This window comes from Pagrus major, chromosome 1, assembly GCF_040436345.1.
Source record: "Pagrus major chromosome 1, Pma_NU_1.0".
NCBI lineage: Eukaryota > Metazoa > Chordata > Actinopteri > Spariformes > Sparidae > Pagrus > Pagrus major.
In genome coordinates, this window is record NC_133215.1 from 2,040,934 (window position 1) to 2,064,275 (window position 23,342).

General features: G+C 41.3%; 1 long non-coding RNA gene across 1 annotated transcript; it reads left to right on the forward strand.

The window, feature by feature from the left end:
* Window positions 1–15,069: 15,069 nt before the first annotated feature.
* LOC141014956 (uncharacterized) lies at window positions 15,070–19,425 on the forward strand. The gene is made up of 3 exons (XR_012180533.1): window positions 15,070–15,114; window positions 19,161–19,263; window positions 19,376–19,425. It is a non-coding gene; the product is annotated as an uncharacterized lncRNA (long non-coding RNA).
* The last annotated feature ends 3,917 nt before the right edge of the window (window positions 19,426–23,342 follow it).

The following is a 23,342-nucleotide window of genomic DNA, read 5'->3' on the forward strand; positions in this document are numbered from 1 at the left end:
AAAACAGCCTCATCTGCATTCTGCAGTGTGTCGCTCAAAGGTCCAATAACATGTTTCTTCTTTCATAAATTGAGTGTAAATGGTGAAATCAGTGTAAACAGTGTGTTCAAACAGCTGCTAAATGTTGGCAGGTCAGACTTTAGCACTTTAGACACAGAAGCAGACAGGCTGGTGCAGCCATGCTGCCACAAACTGACACTTTCTACAAGGAAACACACAACTTACTGTTTTCATTTAATGCTGAATTTACAAGAAGGAGTCAATGGTTTAGATTTTTTGTAAACTGTCTTTCACAAAGTTTATAACTGTGAGTGATTCTTTAAGGGAGTCTGGAGGCTTCTCCACAGGAAGTAGCTGATATTCTTCCTTTGCTTTCTACTGTGAATTCAAAATATAAGAATATAAGAAACAACACAATAATAAGATATAAAGATTATTTTATGGAATAGATTGATAGATACACTGTCAGGAGTACAGTCCATTTCTGATCACCAAATCTACACTAATGTACCTGCACAAGTCTTATTATGTGACCTCAAGGTATCTATGAGTACCTCTGAGGGCCAAAAAGGTAAATATATGTTTCCAAGCAGTCAGAGGGACATGTAGCCTCTGTGTTAAGGTACAATATCAGGGAACAGTGTGTTGAGCCAAATACAAACAAATGTTGAAATAAATGTTAAAGTAAAAATATGAATTTTACTCTGAGAAAGTTTGAAATGTTTCTTTGAACTTGTAGACAAAGGTTGAGAAGCCTTAAAATAAGAATAATCAAAGTTTTGTAAATAGATTTTTATGGATATGAAAACTTGTAAAACCAAAGATTGAGTCATTGTTGTGTGTCAGGAGCTGAATCCTGAGTAAAGACTCACACTGAAACAAACCCTGGACCTGTTGTTCATGAGCTTCATTCTAGTGTTTTTCACTTGAAGAAATCAGGAGGATGTTTGTTGTGATGTCCCGCCCTCCTGTGTCAGTGTCTCCGTCTCTTACATTCACTTCTGTCTCGGTGACGCAGATGATTTATGCCTCAACAAAAAGGTAAATGTGTGTTTTTAATGTGACCTCTTCATGTGTGATTTGTGTGTTTTCTCCTGTAAAGACTCGTGTTATCAGACTGTGTGTGTCTTCATTAGTTTGACACAATCACCGCAGTGAAACCTGTTGAAATGTGTGAGAGGTGTCGAGCTCGTTGGTCGACAGGATCAACCGCTCGGCTCTTGAGGACTTGAACAGTTTGAAACGGTGAAAAGCGGCTTCACCGGTGATGCTAACAGCTGCTAACAGTCGGTAAACAGTGTGAGAGGTTGTTTATTGTTGTTTGTTTGTTTGTTTGTTTGTGAGAAAACACCCTGACGGCGTTGACTACCGTAAAGATGAGAATACAGGCGCACTGGCGCAAAGTCTTCTCTACAGTCCGACAGCATTTATGACAGGACACACAAAGATCCATGAAACATGACAATAAGAAGACAAACTGATGTGGAGCTGAATGATTGTGCTCGTGTTTGTTCTTGTTTTGGTGTTTTTACTGTAAACTAGTTCAGTCCACACGGTCCTTTTTAAAGAGACAGACACTTTTATTTGATACAAACTGAACATTTCCAGTGTTTCAGCTCATCCCAAGTTATTTGTTGTTTAAACTGGGTTATTTTGCGGCTTTTTACTGGCATCATTCAACTCAAATCTTTAAACAGTCTGAAAGGAGCTGAAAATATTACATTCAGTTTTACTGCAGCTGAAAGTGTCAACATGTCTGTCGTGTAGACTGAAGTCAGATTTGGATGTATTTAGTGTTTGTGTGAATCTGGTGTCCAGTCAGACTCTGTATGTTTGTCATGTGACTGAGAGGAATGCTGATAAATCATGTTGTTGTGTTTGTGTGAAGGTGTGGGCTCTGCTATGAATCAGTGTGAGGAGACAGAGGAGGGAGGCCCTCCCTCTAAAACCACTCTGTGTGGGCAACATGACAGCCAGACCAAAGCTCAGAGGTGAGATGAGGATCTCTAACTGTCCATGACTCTTCTCCATGTCACAGCTCAGCACTCAAATCACTCCACCATCATGATTCACACTCAAAGCTCTGTGTGTGTTGTGTTGAAGCCCAGAGCAGCAGAGACCAGACTCTGCTGGACCTGGACCTGGACCTGGACCTGGACCTGGACCCAGCTGTGTGTCCATCAAGAGTGACCGGTCCATGGATCACCTATTAGAGTTTAAAGGAAAACGTCCTTCAGAGACTCAGTAAGTCAACATAGTCCCAGCCAGCAGGAACGTTCCTGTAACATTTCATCATGTTCTCTACATATTCTAACAATGTTATTGTTGGAGGAACGTTTCATCTGTAACATTCAGACAACGTTTTACTGATGTTCATCATTTCAAAGAAGTCTCCTGTAATGTTGTCCACCTCCTCTGATCTCATCATGTCACATTTTAAAAAGGGTTGTAGCTTCAGACTGAAGGAATGATCAGCAACATGACACCATTACTAGAACCAGTTTATCTGACTTATAATATGAACTTTGGTTATTGTCCCAAACTGGATCATCAAACTCTGATGGTTTTTCTGGACTTCTTCTCTTTAAATCAACTTTAGATTTTGATACATTTGAACATTGATTTGTGGTTGAAGGTTTGAGAGGTGCGTTGGTTTGTCTGTCTGTTTCTATCAGGGTTCAGCAGCAGAGACCAGACTCTCCTGCACCCAGCAGAGTGTCCATGAAGAGTGACTGGTCCATGGATTGGCCTATTAACTTCAAGGATGGAGACCACTCTGCTGAAGAAAGGTAAGAATGTAAACCAGAAGAGTTTGTTGTTCTGCAGCTCTCCTTCTATCAAGTCCTAGACAGGAACTAGAAACTCAACTTAAGGCGTCATCATTAAAACCAGAAAACTGTTTCAACTAATCCATCAAAAGGCCCCAGAAGCAGACAGATGATGTAAAATGTGAAGCTGTTGATGGTTGAAATCATCGTACTTTATGTTCTCTCTGCAGAGTTCAGCAGTGGTCAGTCTGTCCAGCAGCATCCAACAGACCTGGACTCCATATTTAAGGTGTGTAAATGTCCAACAACAACTTTACTTCAGCTGCAAATGAAATGAAATGTCTCATTTTACATTTGAAGTTTTACTCTTTTGCAGCATCTTGAGGAGAACGTTGTCACCTTTGTGAAGAACGAGCTGAAGAAGTTCCAGAAGGTTCTGAGTCCAGATTACCCAGAATGCTCAGAGAGGCAGAGTGAGGATGAGGAGGTGTTGGATGGTGAGGAGGAGGAGCAGAGGAGGAGCAGCAGAGAGGCATTTCTGAAAATCACACTGAACTTCCTGAGGAGAATGAAGCAGGAGGAGCTGGCGGACTGTCTGCAGAGCAGTAAGAGGATTTTCCTCAATAAACTGTTTTCTTCTTCACACTAACATCCACTCACTGATGTGTTGTGTTTCATTCAGGAACTGTTGCTGCAGTTTGTCGACTTCAACTCAAATCTAACCTTCAGAAGAAGTTCCAGTGTGTGTTTGAGGGGATCGCTAAAGCAGGAAACCCAACCCTTCTGAATCAGATCTACACAGAGCTCTACATCACAGAGGGAGGGACTGCAGAGGTCAATGATGAACATGAGGTCAGACAGATTGAAACAGCATCCAGGAAACCAGACAGGCCAGAAACAACAGTCAGACAAGAAGACATCTTTAAAGCTTCACCTGGAAGAGACGAACCAATCAGAAGAGTGATGACAAAGGGAGTGGCTGGCATCGGGAAAACAGTCTTAACACAGAAGTTCACTCTGGACTGGGCTGAAGACAAAGCCAACCAGGACATACAGTTCACATTTCCATTCACTTTCAGAGAGCTGAATGTGCTGAAAGAGAAAAAGTTCAGCTTGGTGGAGCTTGTTCATCACTTCTTCACTGAAACCACAGAAATCTGCAGCTTTGAAGAGTTCCAGGTTGTGTTCATCTTTGACGGTCTGGATGAGTGTCGACTTCCTCTGGACTTCCACAACACTGAGATCCTGACTGATGTTACAGAGTCCACCTCAGTGGATGTGCTGCTGACAAACCTCATCAGGGGGAAACTGCTTCCCTCTGCTCGCCTCTGGATAACCACACGACCTGCAGCAGCCAATCAGATCCCTCCTGAGTGTGTTGACGTGCTGACAGAGGTCAGAGGGTTCACTGACCCACAGAAGGAGGAGTACTTCAGGAAGAGATTCAGAGATGAGGAGCAGGCCAGCAGAATCATCTCCCACATCAAGACATCACAAAGCCTCCACATCATGTGCCACATCCCAGTCTTCTGCTGGATCACTGCTACAGTTCTGGAGGATGTGTTGAAGACCAGAGAGGGAGGAGAGCTGCCCAAGACCCTGACTGAGATGTACATCCACTTCTTGGTGGTTCAGTCCAAAGTGAAGAAGGTCAAGTATGAAGGAGGAGCTGAGACAGATCCACACTGGACTCCAGAGAGCAGGAAGATGATTGAGTCTCTGGGAAAACTGGCTTTTGAGCAGCTGCAGAAAGGAAACCTGATCTTCTATGAATCAGACCTGACAGAGTGTGGCATCGATATCAGAGCAGCCTCAGTGTACTCAGGAGTGTTCACACAGATCTTTAAAGAGGAGAGAGGACTGTACCAGGACAAGGTGTTCTGCTTCGTCCATCTGAGTGTTCAGGAGTTTCTGGCTGCTCTTCATGTCCATCTGACGTTCATCAACTCTGGAGTCAATCTGCTGGCAGAAGAAAAACAAACCTCCCGGTGGTCTAAACTATTCAGAGACAAACCTGAACCAAAACATCTCTACCAGAGTGCTGTGGACGAGGCCTTACAGAGTCCAAATGGACACCTGGACCTGTTCCTCCGCTTCCTCCTTGGTCTTTCACTGCAGACCAATCAGACTCTCCTACGAGGTCTGATGACACACACAGGAAGTATCTCACAGACCAATCAGGAAACAGTGAAGTACATCAAGAAGAAGATAAGTGAGAATCTGTCTCCAGAGAGAAGCATCAATCTGTTCCACTGTCTGAATGAACTGAATGATGGTTCTCTAGTGGAGGAGATCCAACAGTACCTGACATCAGGAAGTCTCTCCACAGATAAACTGTCTCCTGCTCAGTGGTCAGCTCTGGTCTTCATCTTACTGTCATCAGAAGAAGATCTGGACGTGTTTGACCTGAAGAAATACTGTGCTTCAGAGGAGGCTCTTCTGAGGCTGCTGCCAGTGGTCAAAGCCTCCAACAAAGCTCTGTAGGTGAACAGATACTGTATCACACATGTAGAGTTTTTCTCCACTAATGAATCTCCTAATATCAAATATCAATCACATAAGAGTCCAAAGATTTAGTCATCAGATTGATTAGTTGATCAGTTGAAAAACATGCATATTGTTCCTTTAGTTTGATTGTACCTCTACAGATTAATGTATCTATGAAATAGAAGAAAACTGTCACTTTGTAGTTCATGTCAGGTTAAATCCCAGAGATATGAGTATAATTTAGGAGTAATTCTGCAGTAATTTATTACTTTATTAATTATTGGCAGATCCCAGTAATATACTTGAGACTATAAAGACCCAGTCCATAGAAATGTGATGTGTTTTATATTGTATAAGACAGAAACAGTATCAGTGTTTGTCTTTGTCACTAACTCTCATTCAGGCTGAGTGGCTGTAATCTGTCAGAGAGAAGCTGTGAAGCTCTGCCCTCAGTTCTCAGCTCCCAGTCCTCTAGTCTGAGAGAGCTGGACCTGAGTAACAACGACCTGCAGGATTCAGGAGTGAAGCAGCTGTCTGTTGGACTGAAGAGTCCACACTGTAAACTGGAGACTCTCAGGTCAGGATTCATACCCTATTTAAGAGAGAACACTTTGCATGTTAATGGATATACAAGTTTAAATCTATTTAATATACAACATCAACAACAACTATGTAGCAGGGCTCCAAACTATCTTTTTTCCACTTGTAGCACTGGTGCTCCTGACTGAATTTTAGGAGCACCGGTGCAAAATTTACGAGCACCACATAAATCATCAAGAAACACAATACATTTATATGTACATATATATATATATATATATATATATATATATATATATATATATATATATATATATATATATATATATATATATATATTTGGAGTATTACTCCATTATATTACTCTATTATCTATACTCTATTATTTTGGGAGAGAGGCTGCAGCAGCTCCTAAAACCGGAAATGATAAAAATAACAAATAGTTTAGACTGTGTTTAAATAATGTTAGGTCTTGTTTATACTTACTCTATCATACATAAACATTAAGGTTAGGTTTTATTATCAGAGACCTGTCATTCTTCATGTCATCATATTTTTTTTGTTTTGTTTTTAGTTAGTTTAGTCGCACTGTCTCTATTGATGGTCACAGTCTGGAGCCAAATAGCTTCCTGTGACTCTTCCTTGGGCACATAAGCCCTGAGGGGCAAGTGAGAATGTTTCTTTTTTTATTCAGAGTGAAAAACATTTTCTCACGAAAAAAAAGAAGATGCAATACAACAATGTAATACAAAAACACAAATGAACCTTTACGATCCTCTTGAAAAAGAGGACTTTTTTCACTTTTTCACTCTCTTTCTCACAGAAAAACTTGCTTCCATACTAGGGAAACACATTTTGAATAATGCAGCGTGAGTTATAGCTAGCACCATGGTGGATGAGGAGCTTGTGCCAAACAAGAACTATCTTTAATGAAATATTCTGTTTTAATGGAGTAAATGGAGAAATTCATAAGCTATTTCAGCTCTGGCTGTAGTCTGCAGGACATTTTAAAATTGATGAATGTTTTGTTGTGAATTGTGATTGAATTTAAATGGACTCTAATATCTTTTTTTTTTTTGCCGATTGCTCACCGCTGATTAAAGCAACTCTAATCAGTATTTTAACATTAACAATGGTTTAAATGTCTGTGTAATATGAATGGAATGGATCAAAGTGACAAACCCACAGAGACTTGTCACCAGGTCGCTTTACCCCTCAGCTCTTAAGACTGTTGAAGCATTTTTGAGCTCATTGTTTTGTTTTTACGACCCACAACTTTACTGTTTTGATTCAGTCTCTCTGCCCTTATCAGCACCTTTTTCAACAGCAGCTATTTTCATCAAACAAGCTCTGACAGACCCTCTGTACACTACCTGCCCAGCAGCAAACAGCTGACAGACACAGCGAGAGACTAGCTGCTGAAGAAAGTGGAACATCAGACAGATATTTATCCCAAGAGTTGGTGGAGACGTTGCCCCTTTTTTAACCTCAGCACTCTGTGATTCAGTCACTATCTTCACAGGTGTTTTTATGATGTCACAGATGCTGTCGCCTGAGAATGGTGATGAAATGTTTTCCTTAGGTGAAGCTAACTTTTAAATCCAATATTTCCTCAAACTCTGCAGCTCAACTTTGCTCTTCTTCTTCCACTCCAGGCTGTCAGGCTGTCTGATCACAGAGGAAGGCTGTACTTCTCTGGCCTCAGCTCTGAGATCCAACCCCTCCCATCTGAGAGAGCTGGACCTGAGCTACAATCATCCAGGAGACTCAGGAGTGAAGCTGCTGTCGGCTGGACTCGAGGATCCAGACTGGAGACTGGACACTCTCAGGTATGAACAGACAACAAGAGCTCACACACTGTTTCTCTGTCACACTGACAAGCTGAGGACTGTTGGTTCACAGTCTGAACCAGCAGCACTGCTGATAACAGTGAAGACAGTAACTGATGTGCTGAGAGTCCCTGTCCACACTGAGACTGACCTCCTGACTAACATCACAGCACCATCTGCTGTTGATCATTTAATGAAACTGTAACACACACTCTGTTTGACAAATAACGTTCAGTGTTGATTAACCAGAATAAAAACTCATCAAGAGTAAAGTTGATTCTTGATCGTGGAAACAGAAGTCAAAAAACAGCTCAGCTCAACGTACATTTAGTTGTTCTGGAGATTCATTGTGTTATTTGTAAAAAAGATCTTAAATTTTAAGATAATGACCAGACTCATGAAAGTCACATTATTTAATGTTATGTATGTAAATATAAAAGCTGTGTATCACTCATGAGTGTAACTTTCATCTCATCTTTTTATGTTCGGCCAGACAGCTTCCTGCTCTCATGTAGAAGTAAATACATTTTATTGATTGTCATCAAACTAAAGACAGACTCAGGAGTCTTCAGGGAAGAAACTAAGTTTTATTTTCCCTGTTTGGTATCAACAGAATCTGGACAGGGCTGTCCACTTTTAACAAGGAACCACAGTGACTAACCTGTGGTCCACAAGCATGTTCACTGAGGGGAGAGAGGTCTTTTTAAACTGGTGACCTCTTCAGCAGGAGCTCACTGAACTTTAATGAACTGTTTAAACAGATGAAGAGAGAAAACATGTCCACAGCTGCAGATGTTAATGTTAACAGCTAAATAAAAGAGAGAGAAGAAGTCATTTTCATGAAGTCAAAGAACAACAGAGTCAGTTTTGGTGAGGATGTGATCTCGTTTGCTGTCAGCTGAAGGTCAGACGGTCTGAACGTTCTCTGTGTGAGTCCAGTTGTTTGGTTGTAATTATCTGTGTGATCTGAAGCTGGACGACATCTTTTGTTTAGTTAAACTTTGTGCTGCATGTTAGTTCAGATGATCAGTGATTCAGCAGAGCTGCTGATGTGTGTCAAGTGTTTCAACATTCAGACACTGAATGCTTCAACTCTCATTCATGTTTGAGTTGTAGTTTCTGGTGATGTAGCTGATAGCAACATGTAGCACACGGTCACACAATTACCAGAGTTTGTTTGTAAGTAGAGCTACATTATGAAAAGCACTGCCCCCTACAGGACAGACAGCAAAGACTCCACCAGTGATGATATCTGAACCCTGATGTTTAAAACCAGCGTGTTGTCATCAGTGATTGAAGCTTTTCTCATATTTAACTGTGAGATAACAGGATTATAAAGTTCAGTGTGGAAATAAGACTGTTCAGTTTTACGTGGAGAGGTTTTAACAGCCTGTCAGTATTAACGTGCTATAGTGCTCCGCAGTGATATTGTTCTTCATGTTGAGTTATTATTTACACATTTCTGTTGTTCAAGTTAATTATTTGAAGCCAGCTGTGAATGAAAGCTACAACATTTAGACATTTAAGATTTAGTTTGAGACGTGTGAAGAGTTTCTGTTTCATGATTGACACAACAGGAGAACACAGTTCATTCAGGTCAACATGAGATGGTTTCATATCCGCCAGCTCCAACATGCATTCATTAGTTGTTGCCAGGTTATTTAATGTTCTTTGATTTTCTTTAAAAGATGTTTAAAAGCATTAAGTTTGCTGTCAGAAAGTGTTTAGATACCTGATCTGACCTGATGTTCATCAGAAGGAGTTTGTCCAGTTGTCAGGATTTTTTTCTGAACACTTTGAGGACGTCTCGTTTGTTTTGTTTTAAAAGTCGAGGTTCAAAGTTTTATTTTATGTTTCATATATTTTCCACTGCGGTCGATTCTGTCACTTCACATTATTAAATGTCAGGAAAATGAATTTATTCAGTGATTATTCAGTCGACCAGCTTTTTATTATTTAGTAGTTGCTTGTGAATATTTGATGTAAAGTCTGAGTGTGTGTATGAAGTGTGTTTTATAAATGCAGCTGTTTTGTCTTCATGGTGATCTGAGTGAAGCTTTATGAAGATCATTGATGAGGAAGCTTCTGAAGGTTCATTCTGACTTTGTTTCTTCCTCCAGGGTGGAACATGGTGGAGAGCAGAGGCTGAAACCTGGTGTGAGGAAGTGTAAGTGTGTGTTCACTTTGACTGATGAAAACAAGGCAGCACATGTTAAAGTAGTTTAAATCTAAAGCTTGTGTATCTGCATTCAACTGTCAGTTTGAAAGAAGATCCAAAAAGATGAGTCATTGTGAAGTTTTGATCTAATTAACAGTCAGTCTGTTAATAAAGCAACAAATAAACCATCAGCTGTGTTAGATGATAAACTGCTGCTGTATTGTGTCTTGTTCTCTCCATCAGATGTCTGTGAACTCACAGTGGACACAAACACAGTGAACACAAACCTCAAACTGTCTGACAACAACAGGAAGGTGACACATGTGAGAGAGTATCAGCCATATCCTGATCATCCAGAGAGGTTTGAGTACTGTCAGCTGCTGTGTAGAAATGGTTTGACTGGTCACTGTTACTGGGAGGTCGAGTGGAGAGGAAGGGTTCAAATATCAGTGAGTTACAGAGGAATCAGGAGGAGAGGAGAAGGTGTTGACTGTGTGTTTGGAGGGAATAATCAGTCCTGGAGTCTGTTCTGCACTGATGGTGGTCGTTACTCTGTCTGGCACAATAAGAGAAGAACAGACCTCTCCTCCTCCTCCTCCTCCTCCTCCTCCTCCTCTGTCTCTAACAGAGTAGCAGTGTATGTGGACTGTCCTGCTGGCACTCTGTCCTTCTACAGAGTCTCCTCTGACTCACTGATCCACCTCCACACCTTCAACACCACATTCACTCAACCTCTTTATCCTGGGTTCATGTTCTGGCCTGGTTCCTCAGTGTCTCTGTAGGAGGGACACACACACACACACACACATTTTGTTGCTCCAAATGTTTTTTATTACCAGTTGAGTTGAATCAGTTCAGAGTTGTGAGGACCACACTTCCCATCATGCTTTGGGTGATACCAACAGGAGTCAGTTCAGACTGAGTCTACATTTAAAGAGCCCTTTTTAAAACATATAACAATAATGTGCTTTGAATATTTCCTGTCTGATGAGTTTTCCCACATTGTTCTCTGTTATATAAAAATCACAGTGTGTGAATATAATATGTGTTGGACACCAGACGTCTCCTTCGTCCTTTGTCATGTGACCTGGAGGCTTGAAGTGTCCACATCAGCTGCTGAGCTGCAGGAGTGTTGGAGGGTCCTCACAGCTGATCTTCTGTCTTGTTGATGTTGGTGAGAGTTCAGGGAAGTATCATGTGTTATAATTAAAGACACTGAGCCTCATCAATGTTTCAAAATGTTAAAAACTGTTTTTGTGAATGTTTAAATCAGTTGAAAATATATACAACACACATAACCAATCACAAATAAGTATTTTATCAGCCAAATATAATGATTATTTAACATTGAACAAATATGATTCTCTAATAAATGGTTTTGTTAAAATAAGCAGAATCAAGTTATTGTTTTATGTTCTTAATCTTTGAATAATTGGTCAACAACAAGGTTGAATATCTTGTTTTCGTATTTAACAAAGCCTTTAATTAGAAATGTATTTGTACAGTAGTTTCCAGAATTAAAGTAGAAATGATGATTGATATTCTTTGCTTGAGAGAGAGCAGTAGAGATGCTCTGAAATATGTCCTGTGATTTATTGTGATGAAGACGAGACCCAGCGACACTTATTAACACACTGTTACAGAGCTCAAGAAGTAAGGACAGGAAGTTGTGTTTGATTTAGTTTTGTCCTGATTCTCTGATGAGGCGTAAAGGAACTGACACTAAATCTCATTCTGCAACCTGGTTTGTAAAATGTTAAACAAATGAACCTTGACTTTGTAAAAGCTTAAACTTTTCGTGCATGGTGACCAACAAAACAAATAATAAACAAACCAACAAAAGAATAGTGATTAAGAAAAACAGTCAACTCTAATTACAAGTTTGAGAAGCAGTGAATTTATGTCCCTGCCCGTCTCCACTCATCTTTAGCTAATAATACACCACAGGCTTCCTTATTTAATCATAATTTATGAATACAAAACAAATCTTAAATATATATATAAACATACAAGTGCATATAATTTCTAACTAAATTGAAATGTATTAAAGATTTATCTTAAGATGTTAAATACTTTAAATCCATATTTTAATCACACTTTTCTTGTAATTTTTTTTTCTGTGACTCAAAATACATCTGTTAAACTCTACAGCCTCATTATTATTATTATTTTGTGTTTTATTTAGAATTACAATATAATTTACACTTGAACAATAAATTAAAAAGCAATTAGAAATAGTTGTTTTCAATCTAAATGAGGCTCATGTATCTAAATGTAGGTCCAATAGGTTTTTCAACAATAGAAGAATTTAAATTATTCCAGAATCACTTTTTATGACATTAATGCAGGAACATCTGCACAACTACTATAAATAAGATGGGCCTGATTTAAAAAACAAAAACAACAATCAGTTTACATTACAGACATTACAGTAGATGAGCTGTATGGAGACAACTGATGTTTAAATCATCTCCAGCTGCTTCAGCTGTTCAGCAGAACGCTGCAACTCTGTTTTACTGTGAAGCTCCAGAAATGTTCTGTGGACTACGACACTTCTCTGCTCATTACCGCTGCCTCCTGGTCCCCTGGAGTCTCCTGGATTTTCATTCCTGTTTTCTCACATCATCCCTTGATTTGTTCTTTGCTTTTTGGTTGTACTTTGTTTAGCTTTTGTTTTTGGTGTGATGGCGGTGGATACAAAGGAGCACCTGAAGCGCTCAGTTTTGCACCTGGGTGGGACGATGCGATGGCTGAATGAGCTGGGCGTCTGCCGCAGCTCATCGAGGAGAGGATGAGGGGTTATTCAAGATGGCTTTTTATTTGTCCTTCATCCTCCTCTCAGCCACCGTCTCCAGACTGTCCAGTTCCAGTCCAACCACGGAGCGGGCCCTCCTCACCAGCTGGTTTAGCCTGCTGACCTCACCAGTCTTGATGCCACCTCACCAACACACCACAGCAAAGAAGAGTACGCTGGCCACCACAGACTGGTAGAAGGTCTTCAGGAGCCTGTTACAAACCCCCAATGATCTGAGTCTCCTCAGGAACAACAGCCTGCTCTGTCCCTTCCTGAAGAGGACATCAGTGTTGTGAGACCAGTCCAGTTTATTGTTGATGTGGACCCCAAGGTACTTGTATGAGTCCACCCTCTCCACTTCCTCCCTGGATGATGACTGGGTCAGGGGGCCTCCTGTTCCTCTGGTAGTCCACCACCACCTCCTTGGTCTTACTGATGCTGAGCTTCAGGTGGCTGCTGTTGCACCATGTGATGAAGCTCTCTATCAGTCCTCTGTCCTCCTCCTCTTGTGTGTGTTTTAGTGTGTTTCTCCATCATCTCCCATAGACTTCAATACAGCCGTCACCACAGTCTGACACCAGAGATCCAGTGACGTGATGACCCTTCCTTCTTCTTTAGGTTCCTCGTCAGTAACAGGAAGTGGTTGATTTGAGCTGGTGCAGAGCAGCAGAGTGTCAGACTGCAGAGTGACCAGCAGGAGGCAGCAGATCCACACAGATACAGACAGAGATCATCTCTGACTGATGGAGGTGAAACATTAAAGCTTCAGATGATGTTTCACAGCTAAAGTTTCACATTAAAACTGGTGACGTCACTTGGTGACAAATACCAGTATTTCATGGCGACACTTTACATTTTAAAACATTCATGGTATTGAAAATAAGACCAGTAATGATGAAGATAGACTTGACTACCTTGAGCAATAAACTAGTGGTCAAACAAAGGAATAAGTGAGGAGCTGTGTTCATATGAAACCAAACAAAGGATAAGCTGAAGCACAGAGCTGAAAGTTCACTTTGAAGACGGAACATAAAATACAATGCTGCCATGGAGAAGGCTCTCAACTGGGGGTCTATCAAATCTGATGATGGAAATGAATTACATGTCTGCGCAATTTACCTCAGAGGATGTTGCAATACTATGAAAGAACTGAAAGACATGGAAGACCTGGATCTTACATCTACTCTAAAGTTCATTGTATCAAAGCTGCCATATAAACTAAAGGAACGGTGGAGAACAGCAGCATAGGAACTCAGAGGGCCAGATTCTCTGACCTCGTTGCATTCATCGAAAGGCAAGTCTGCATTTTGCAAGATCTGATCTTTGGTGACATACAGGATTCAATGTGTTTCAAGAGAAACATCGTAAAAGGAAACACAGCAACAGACTCCAACAACAAACTAAATACAAGGGTACGAGTGGCAACATCGCCACGGCAACTGGAGTGAAGATCAGTAAAAATTCAAGTCAAGAAATGAACCAACAACTGAACAAACTGTGAACCAGTAAGTGTAATGATAACTGTTGCATTTGTAGAACAGGCAAACATTTATTGGTTGAATGTGAAATGTTGAAGGCTCAACCACACAATGCTGAAGTGCAACTGTTGAACAGAAACAGCTTCTGCTTTGGTTGTCTAACCAGAGGTCACATGAGCAGAACCTGTAAAAGAAGGACAACATGCCAGTACTGTCAAGGAAAGCACCCCGACATACTACATGTTGAGAAAACTACAGAAAAAGAGCAAAATGACAACATGACCAATCGAGAAAAAAGCGTAACTCTTGTGTTGTTGGAAAAGACTGCAAACTGTCAACAGTCCCAGTTCAGATAAAAACTCTCAGAGGCAGCAAAACAATCCAAACCTCTGCATTTCTTGACCCGGGCAGTTTTTTGTCTGGTTTCAAAGTGTCAATAAATCAAATGAAGGCAACAGAATCAGCGACTGCAGTGTTGTGATTTGGACCGTTTTTAATGTGCGAGTCAAGAAGCGGAACTCTGTTGAGACGGCAAACTTTAAAAGACCTTTAAAGAACAAGCCAGAACAGCAGGTACTTTAAAACATACTTGGCAGTGATTGGATGAATCATCGGTGTATCATCATCTTGAACCCAACACATGAAACAAATGTATTTCAGTATTTAAATGCAGTGTGTTACAGATTCATGGATTCTGCTGAGTCAACACAAATTCTGGGGTTCACTCCTGGACCTTGCAGGGGCTCCACAAGAGACTGCTGACAAAGCAAACCTGAGCAGGAAAAACTACAGACCACATTACAGATCAGACTGGAGGGTTATTCTCAAAGCTCTGTGTGTGTTGTGTTGAAGCCCAGAGCAGCAGAGACCAGACTGACCTGGACCTGGACCTGAACCTGAACCTGAACCTGAACCTGGACCTGAACCTGGACCTGGACCTGAACCTGGACCTGGACCTGGACCTGGACCTGGACCTGGACCTGGACCTGAACTGAACCTGAGCCCTGCTGTGTGTCCATCAAGAGCCACCTCCAGTGTTTAAAGTTCCCTCAGAGACTCAGTAAGTCAACACAGTCCCAACTAACAGGAAACGTTCCTGTAACGTTCCATCACGTTCTCTACATGTTCTAACAATGTTATTGTTGGAGGAACGTTTCAGTGTCCACAGTCACAGGCTCTGCTGTATGAAGTCATGTTCAGCTCCCTGAACACCTGCATCACTACCTGGTCACCAATAATACAGTGTGGTTGTAGTGGGAGACTACTTTTCTTATCTTTCCAATTAATGCACTACCTGACTCTGAAAATCCACTCAAGGTTGAAGTCCAAAAACTCAAAGGCAAAGCAGCAGGTCCTCAGTCCAAAAGGTGTTTATTCCCAAAAACAGAAAATATACATCCGTGAGCTACCCCGGGGAAACTGAGGCCTCTCGCCAATTCTCCCCTTTTTATACCCGTGGTCCAGGGTCCCCACGCCCCTCTGGACCATCCTTTTACCTTTATGATGATCCTGGGTTTGTCACTTATTATTCTCATTCTTGGATGTGCTCTGAAGAACCTACACATGTCTTACTCAGGCCCCTTCTGTGGCCTTGGGTGACCTGTGGCAGCACCTGTTGCTCATTTATTTCAACATCGTCAATATAAAACGGTGCATCAAACATTGGTCTTTTATCAGCCTCAAGCTCAATCAGAGCACAGTTGGGACTGCAGGGGATATTCAAAAATCTGATCACACGCATGATCATGACCCAGTTTCTCATTTGCCACTACATGGTGAGGTGACTGCAGGCTGATCTCACTGTCAGTCAGTTCAACACATCAGTGTCTGTTAACACTGGAGTCGTGAACATGTTGCTTTATTGAGAGCGTTTTATTCTGCAGGCTGTTAGAATCAGAGCAGGAAGTAGAAATCATGTCTCTGCCTCAGGGGACGGGTTGGACTCTGATACTGGACCTGTTGTTGGGACTTTGACACTGAAATGATTTTATGAAGCCTGTTTATTGTTTTTATTGAGGTCTCTGTTGGACAAACACGTCTGAAGGTCAGCTGATGGCTTTGAATGTGAAGTTATTAACGATAATAATATTTTTATACACAGAACAGTTTGTCTCTCAAAGTTTCCAGCGGTGGAAAGTGACAAGAACATTTGGTCGAGTTCAGTTTAGAGGAACTTGTGTTTAATAATACAAATGATGAGTCGTACATGATAATACAGAATATAACCAGCTGATCACCTTCCTCCTCCTCCTCCTCCTCCTCCTCCTCCTCCTCCTCCTCCTCCTCCTCTTACTCCTCCTCCTCCTCCTCCTCTTACTCCTCCTCCTCTTACTCCTCCTCCTCCTCCTCCTCCTCCTCCTGCTCTTCCTCCTCTTCCTCCTCCTCCTCCTCCTCCTCCTCCTCCTCCTCCTCCCCCTCCGCCTCTTCCTCCTCCTGCTGCTCCTCCTCCTCCTCCTCTGGAGTTTGGTTTTGATGCAGCAGGTTTGAGTTTTCACACTTTGTGTGCAGAGTTCAGTTGTTGTGTGTGTTCAGTGGAGAAACTCTGAGACACAAAGACTTTGGTCGAGAGCTGAACTGTGATGGTATAAAGAGACGTCGGGGGTTAAAGGCAGTAGGCGATTTGAGGGGGGATGTAGAAGGGAGAGAAGGAAGATAACTGGATAAAATGGAGTTGTAGAATTAGAAAAGTCACAGTTATGGTTAAGGCGTCCTGCAACAATGTCCTTTGGGAGGTGTACATACGTGTGTCGGGGCAGGGTGGTGCTCCCATTGGGCCATCCCCCGTGTTAAAAATTAACAAATCACCTACTGGTTGAAGGTATCATTTGATCAGCTGCTAATAAAAGAATAAAAGCTGAACTTTGTCCTGTGCAGCAGCTTCACACTGGTTTATAGTGTTTGAATGCTGCTGGGAGGAGTTTGTATTGAAGGCGCTGGTCACACTGAGATCAATCTAATCCTCTTTTTCTACACACACCTGATCAGGACACAAGTGAGCTGCTGGACTGACGGACACTCGTGGAAATAAGTCGAGTGAGTGAAACTCTGCTTTTCTGTTGGTGGAAATGTTCCTGTGTGACATCATCATTTATTTGAGGTTTGACAGACTGTGTCAGATAGTTTGAAGGTGTCCTTTAATGCAGCCATCAGTTCAAACACAAGTTTAATGAGTGAACTTCCTCCTCTGAAGGTCAGAGACGTCTGTGTGAGCAGGAAGAGAGAAGCTGATGAGTGTAAAAGTTCTGTTGTAGATCATGTTTGAGTTCAGATGAATGTTTGATTTGAATGATGACAGTGTGATGAAGGCAGGGCCGGACTGATCCTCTGGCACACCGCCCATTTTCCCAGTGGGCCGACAGAGCTCGGGCCGATATCATTTTAATTTGACAGATATAAATATGTTGCTAACAATCTAAAGTTTATGTCCTCAAAGTTGTGTCAGTGTTTCTCCGTGGTATCGAACACGTATCGATCGTCAGTACTTTTCAAGGTATTGCATCAAAGTCCAAAGTGTCAGTGTGGTGACAACACCAGCCTGACGTTAAACTGGTGTGCTGGCCTGCAGAGCATCTCTCTAGTCTGCCTGTGTGTCGCTGTGAGCTGCTTCCACCGCTGTTTTGTGACTTTGTGCTGACGACAGTGAGAGTGAAACACTGAATAGTATTTATGAGGCCTACGTTTGATTATCGCCGACGGACAACAGCTGCACATAACTCGCACATCATTTTAAAACAAGACAACGTTCATCAAGTTCTCAGAACAGTCGAGGTTTAGTTCCAACTCTGCATTAATGCAACATGGAAGCACGTTGACTATTGATCACATATTGAATGTAAAGTGTTGATTAGTTTGGGACACTGTGCAGCATTGATGCATCTGTCAGTAGATAATAACCATCAAGTATTTAGTATTGAACTGTTCTGAGACATGAAGCTGCAGCCAAACCAAAAATGCTCTTCAGACTCCAGTTTGTTGATTTATAGAATAACCTGGTCAGAGTATGAAGATTTATTTAGTCAACAATATTTTATTTCTCTGTATGAAATCTGTTCAGTTCAACATGTCACACGTGTGTAATGAAATATAATCGTCCATCTGTTTATCGTATTGATGAATGTTTTACTGGACATTCACTGACACAGACTGTCGTCCAATCACAGTAGAGATGCAGAGTCCTCCATACCAGCAGGCTCAGCCCCTTCTGTCCTCTCACCTCTTCAGTCAAAGTGTCTCTCAGCAGCTTCCTGAGCAAATGTGAAGAAGCACTCTGAGTGGTGATGTGAGAAACTTCTGTGAGTTCAGCTCCAGATCTTCACTCTCATTCTGTCTGTCAGTGGATTTTACAGAGATCCGAGTTTCTCCTCCTGCAGACATTTATGTGTTTACTGAGCAGCTCTGTAGTGACTGTAGATGACTGAGGACATCTAGTGGACTGACAGCAGAACTACACCAGCTGCTCTGTGATTGGCTTCCTGGCTGCAGCTTCCACTCTATTGATTCTTCCTGATGGATCAATAAGAAGCTTCTTCTCTCTCAGTTCAGGATTCTGCTGACCATTATCTTCATTATCAACTTAGTTTCATCAGTTTTTCTAACAATCCATCAGCTGTTTAGACTCGACTATTAATAAGTCTGACATCCAGCAGCACAAAGGTTTAAATTATAAAGACAGTGAAGAAGTCTGAAGCTCATGTTTGTTATTTTTGCAGGAAAAATGAGTGTAAATCATTCAAACTGCTGTCCTGTAATGATCTGTCAATCAGCTGATCAATGAATGGACTGACAGTCTGAGCTCTGCTCCAGTGTTTCCTACAGATGAAGGTAGAAAGTCTCTGTGACTTGATGTGGACGTGAATTCAGCAGCTTCTGCTGAGCTGAAATATTCATTTTGGCTTGTTGAAGCGTCTTAACTGCTCTTTGTGGTCTCTGTGGTCAGAAACTAAATGTTGAGCTGGTTTTACTCTAAACTTCATTCTAAACTGTCAGATTTGTGTTTTTATCATTTGGTGTCAGAAAGCTTCATTAGTTTCCTCCAGTCAGACTCTGTATGTTTGTCATGTGACTGAGAGGAATGCTGATAAATCATGTTGTTGTGTTTGTGTGAAGGTGTGGGCTCTGCTATGAATCAGTGTGAGGAGACAGAGGAGGGAGGCCCTCCCTCTAAAACCACTCTGTGTGGGCAACATGACAGCCAGACCAAAGCTCAGAGGTGAGATGAGGATCTCTAACTGTCCATGACTCTTCTCCATGTCACAGCTCAGCACTCAAATCACTCCACCATCATGATTCACACTCAAAGCTCTGTGTGTGTTGTGTTGAAGCCCAGAGCAGCAGAGACCAGACTCTGCTGGACCTGGACCTGGACCTGGACCGGGACCTGGACCTGGACCCAGCTGTGTGTCCATCAAGAGTGACCGGTCCATGGGTCGGCCTATTTTCTTCAAGGATGGAGACCACTCTGCTGAAGAAAGGTAAGAATGTAAACCAGATGAGTTTGTTGTTCTGCAGCTCTCCTTCTATCAAGTCCTGACATAAAATGATCTGTCAGCTGGTCTCAACTTTCACACTCCACTGATTTAATGTTTTCTTCGAAGAGGAACATTTAGTATTGAAGATTTTCCAGAAATCGACAGTTAATACATGAAGCAAGTGATCAAATGAGAGCAAATGATTTTCCTCCAGATTTGATATCAGTTGTTCAAATCATTTATGGACTAAAGATGTTGATCTCTCTCTGGTTTCATTTTCTCAAATGTGATGAGAAGTTGTTTCTGACATTTCACAGTCGATTACTTAAAAATCTCAAATACAACATGGCGAGTGCTGCAATGGGTCAGGAAGAAAGAAAAAGTAATAAAGAAGTAAAAAATGAGCTGCTCTTCAAGGAATGAAGACTGGTCCTCTAAATAAAGCTCATCAAGTTGTGACATGACACATTAATTCTGCCTCTTTGGATCTATACTCTCAGAATCAACAGTATATCTCCAAAAATGACAATACAAGTGCAAACATACACTGTAACAAATTGCTGTAAAATTTACAGCAAAATTTTACAGTATCTTCTTGTTTTGTCATTTTACAATTTTTAACTGTATACCGCAATGCATCATGGGTCAAAACTAATTACAGTAACCTGCTGCATAACTCCGCGGTTACATATTGTAAAATTTACAGCAAGTGTGTTCTGGCATGTAGATGATGTGTATTACAGGTAATTACTGTTGATATTCTGATTTCGGCGGTTAACTCCAAGAAGAGAGGAAAGGAGCAATGGCGCAGTGAGTGTCTCCCCCACGAGGGGTGATTATGACGTCAGTAAAAGGCGCACCGCAGGCAGGCAGGCAGGCAGGTAGACCGGTAGCCCGTGCTGTCGAACGTCTCTGCTGGAAGCCAGAGCGATCGCTCTGCTGGAAGCGAGGACGGCGGAGACGAAAAATGGCCTCTGGCAGTTCAAACGTAAGTAAAAAGTACTCATTTCTTGTGAATATTTTACAAAAGTCATATTCCAGAATTAATGACTGTTTAGCATGAATCGTGACGATTAGCGGAGCCGTAGGCTACGGCCGATGACGCCGCTGCGTGAATGACTCCTGACACTTAAACCTAACTTGCTTCTGTAATGCTAACTCTAACATGTCAAGCTGTATGATGTGTTTGAGGACTAATTCATCTAACTAACCAGCATACGGTAGCACCCGAAATAGTAAACACAGCCGATAAACAACCAAACTAAAAATACAGCTGAATGCATTTACTTTCTGTCACTGAAAACAGGTTTCAGACCTGATTTAGCGTCACGATTCATGCTAAACAGTCATTCATAATTCTGGAATATGACTTTTGTAAAATATTCACAAGAAATGAGTACTTTTTACTTACGTTTGAACTGCCAGAGGCCATTTTTCGTCTCCGCCGTCCTAGCTTCCAGCAGAGCGATCGCTCTGACGTCATAATCACCCCGTGGGGGAGACACTCACGTGATTGGCTGTAAAGGAGGGAGACATCTGATTGGCTACAGCCAACCTCCTCTTAGAAAAAACGCATTTGTGGATCAGAGTCACGTCAGGGGAGTCTCAAAAGTTTCACACACAAATGCAGGGAGGTTTACAAATTAAAAGCACTTTGTAAATACTGGTCCAACAGTTCATATATGAATGTAACAAGCCCCAAATGCGTATTTGATGAAGATTGCAAATACTTTAACATTCATGTATTTGTGATTATTTTTTAGATTTGTGTGTGCATTGGAAATATGTTTATGAGTCTTATTTTTATATGTGAATATGTTTTACTTATATATGAAATGAAACACATTTGTGTGTGCATTGAAAATGTATTTGTGTTTTGAGTCACATGTATATACAAATCCCCAAATACATTTGTGAAACTTTTTTGTGCATTTATGAATTTCTGTGTGCATTTATGAATTATGAGACTGTTCTAGCTCCATACTTTTGGGATGTCCTCACTGGTCATGGCTCTTAAAGTGTTCAGGTTGGTGGGGTCACATTGTAGTGATGTCATGGGGTAGTTAGCGATCGTGGGTCCTGATGGCATATTTGTATTCAGCCAATCTCTTCAGCAGTTTAGGTTTTGTGCAGCTGATGTGAAAGAAGGCAAAGTCACATTCAAGTCTGAAGACAACATATGTAACTGTTGGAATCAGCAAAGCTTCGATAATGAAATGTCTTTTGGCTGAACACATCCACAAAGGTTTGTCTCTGTTGATTATTACATTGATTACAGGGGACACATGTGAAAGTGCCAGTGGGTTTAAGGAACCAAGAGGTGCTTTAGTAATATCCTCTAATGTTGTCCACCTCCTCTGATCTCATGTCACATTTTAAAAAGGGTTGTAGCTTCAAACTGAAGGAATGATCAGCAACATGACACGATTACTAGAACCAGTTTATCTGACTTATAATATGAACTTTGGTTATTGTCCCAAACTGGATCATCAAACTCTGATGTTTTTTCTGGACTTCTTCTCTTTAAATCAACTTTAGATTTTGATACATTTGAACATTAATTTGTGGTTGAAGGTTTGAGAGGTGCGTTGGTTTGTCTGTCTGTTTCTATCAGGGTTCAGCAGCAGAGACAAGACTCTCCTGCACCCAGCAGAGTGTCCATGAAGAGTGACCGGTCCATGGGTCAGCCTATTTTCTTCAAGGATGGAGACCACTCTGCTGAAGAAAGGTAAGACTGTAAACCAGAAGAGTTTGTTGTTCTGCAGCTCTCCTTCTATCAAGTCCTGACATAAAATGATCTGTCAGCTGGTCTCAACTTTCACACTCCACTGATTTAATGTTTTCTTCGAAGAGGAACATTTAGTATTGAAGATTTTCCAGAAATCGACAGTTAATACATGAAGCTGATGTGATGTGATTTCTGTATTCTGGTGCATTTTTTGGATGGCCAGCTGGAGAAGGGCAATACCTAAATTAGTTCAGATTCATAGCCTTTTTGCTTTTTGACTTATTGAGATAGTTACTTCACGCAACGACTTCAGGGCCCCTTGACCTCTTGGGCCCGGTAGGCTCATTCAGTAATCCATCCTTGCTCAGATGCCACAAATGTTTTGGGGCTCCTGGCCCCTCTAGACCTCTGGCCCCCTGGGCTTGGTAGACCCCTGTATTAATATAGTTGTTATTTACACCAAATCAGTCACCTTTTTTTTTAGGATACTAAAATCACACATTTATTTTAAACTTTCATATTCAAAGTGAAGCACTAAGTGTGGTTTACTGAACTTGAATTGAAAAATAACAAAATACAACAGCAGAGATTGCATTTGTTGTAAATAAGTGTGGCCAGGTTATAAATGAGGAGACCGGACACAGTAGAATAATTATTGTGGGAAACAGCATTAACACTGCAATTTTGAGGATTTGAGGTAATCAGTATTAAACAAACAAAATATTTTTCCTGACTGTCTGTCTCACTGACGGTAAACCTCAGTTAGCTTATGAACTTCAAACACTTATCTGTGTCCTAGACATTTGCTCCAGTTAAAAGTGACTCTAGACTTGACTAGACACTCTCACAGTAGTGGCTCTTTCTGAATAAATAAAATAAAAAACATAAAAACAAATAAATACATTTTCCCACCCACACTCATAGTCACATTACAGCATATTCTTTAGTTCACAGAAAACATACTGTAAATTACACTAATTAACAAAATACATTTTCAAGTAAATATTCTTGCATGAGCTTAACACACATTTTGTGAATAGTCTTAAACTCACTCTCACTCCTGTGTGCAGCTCGCGCGCCAAGTCACACACC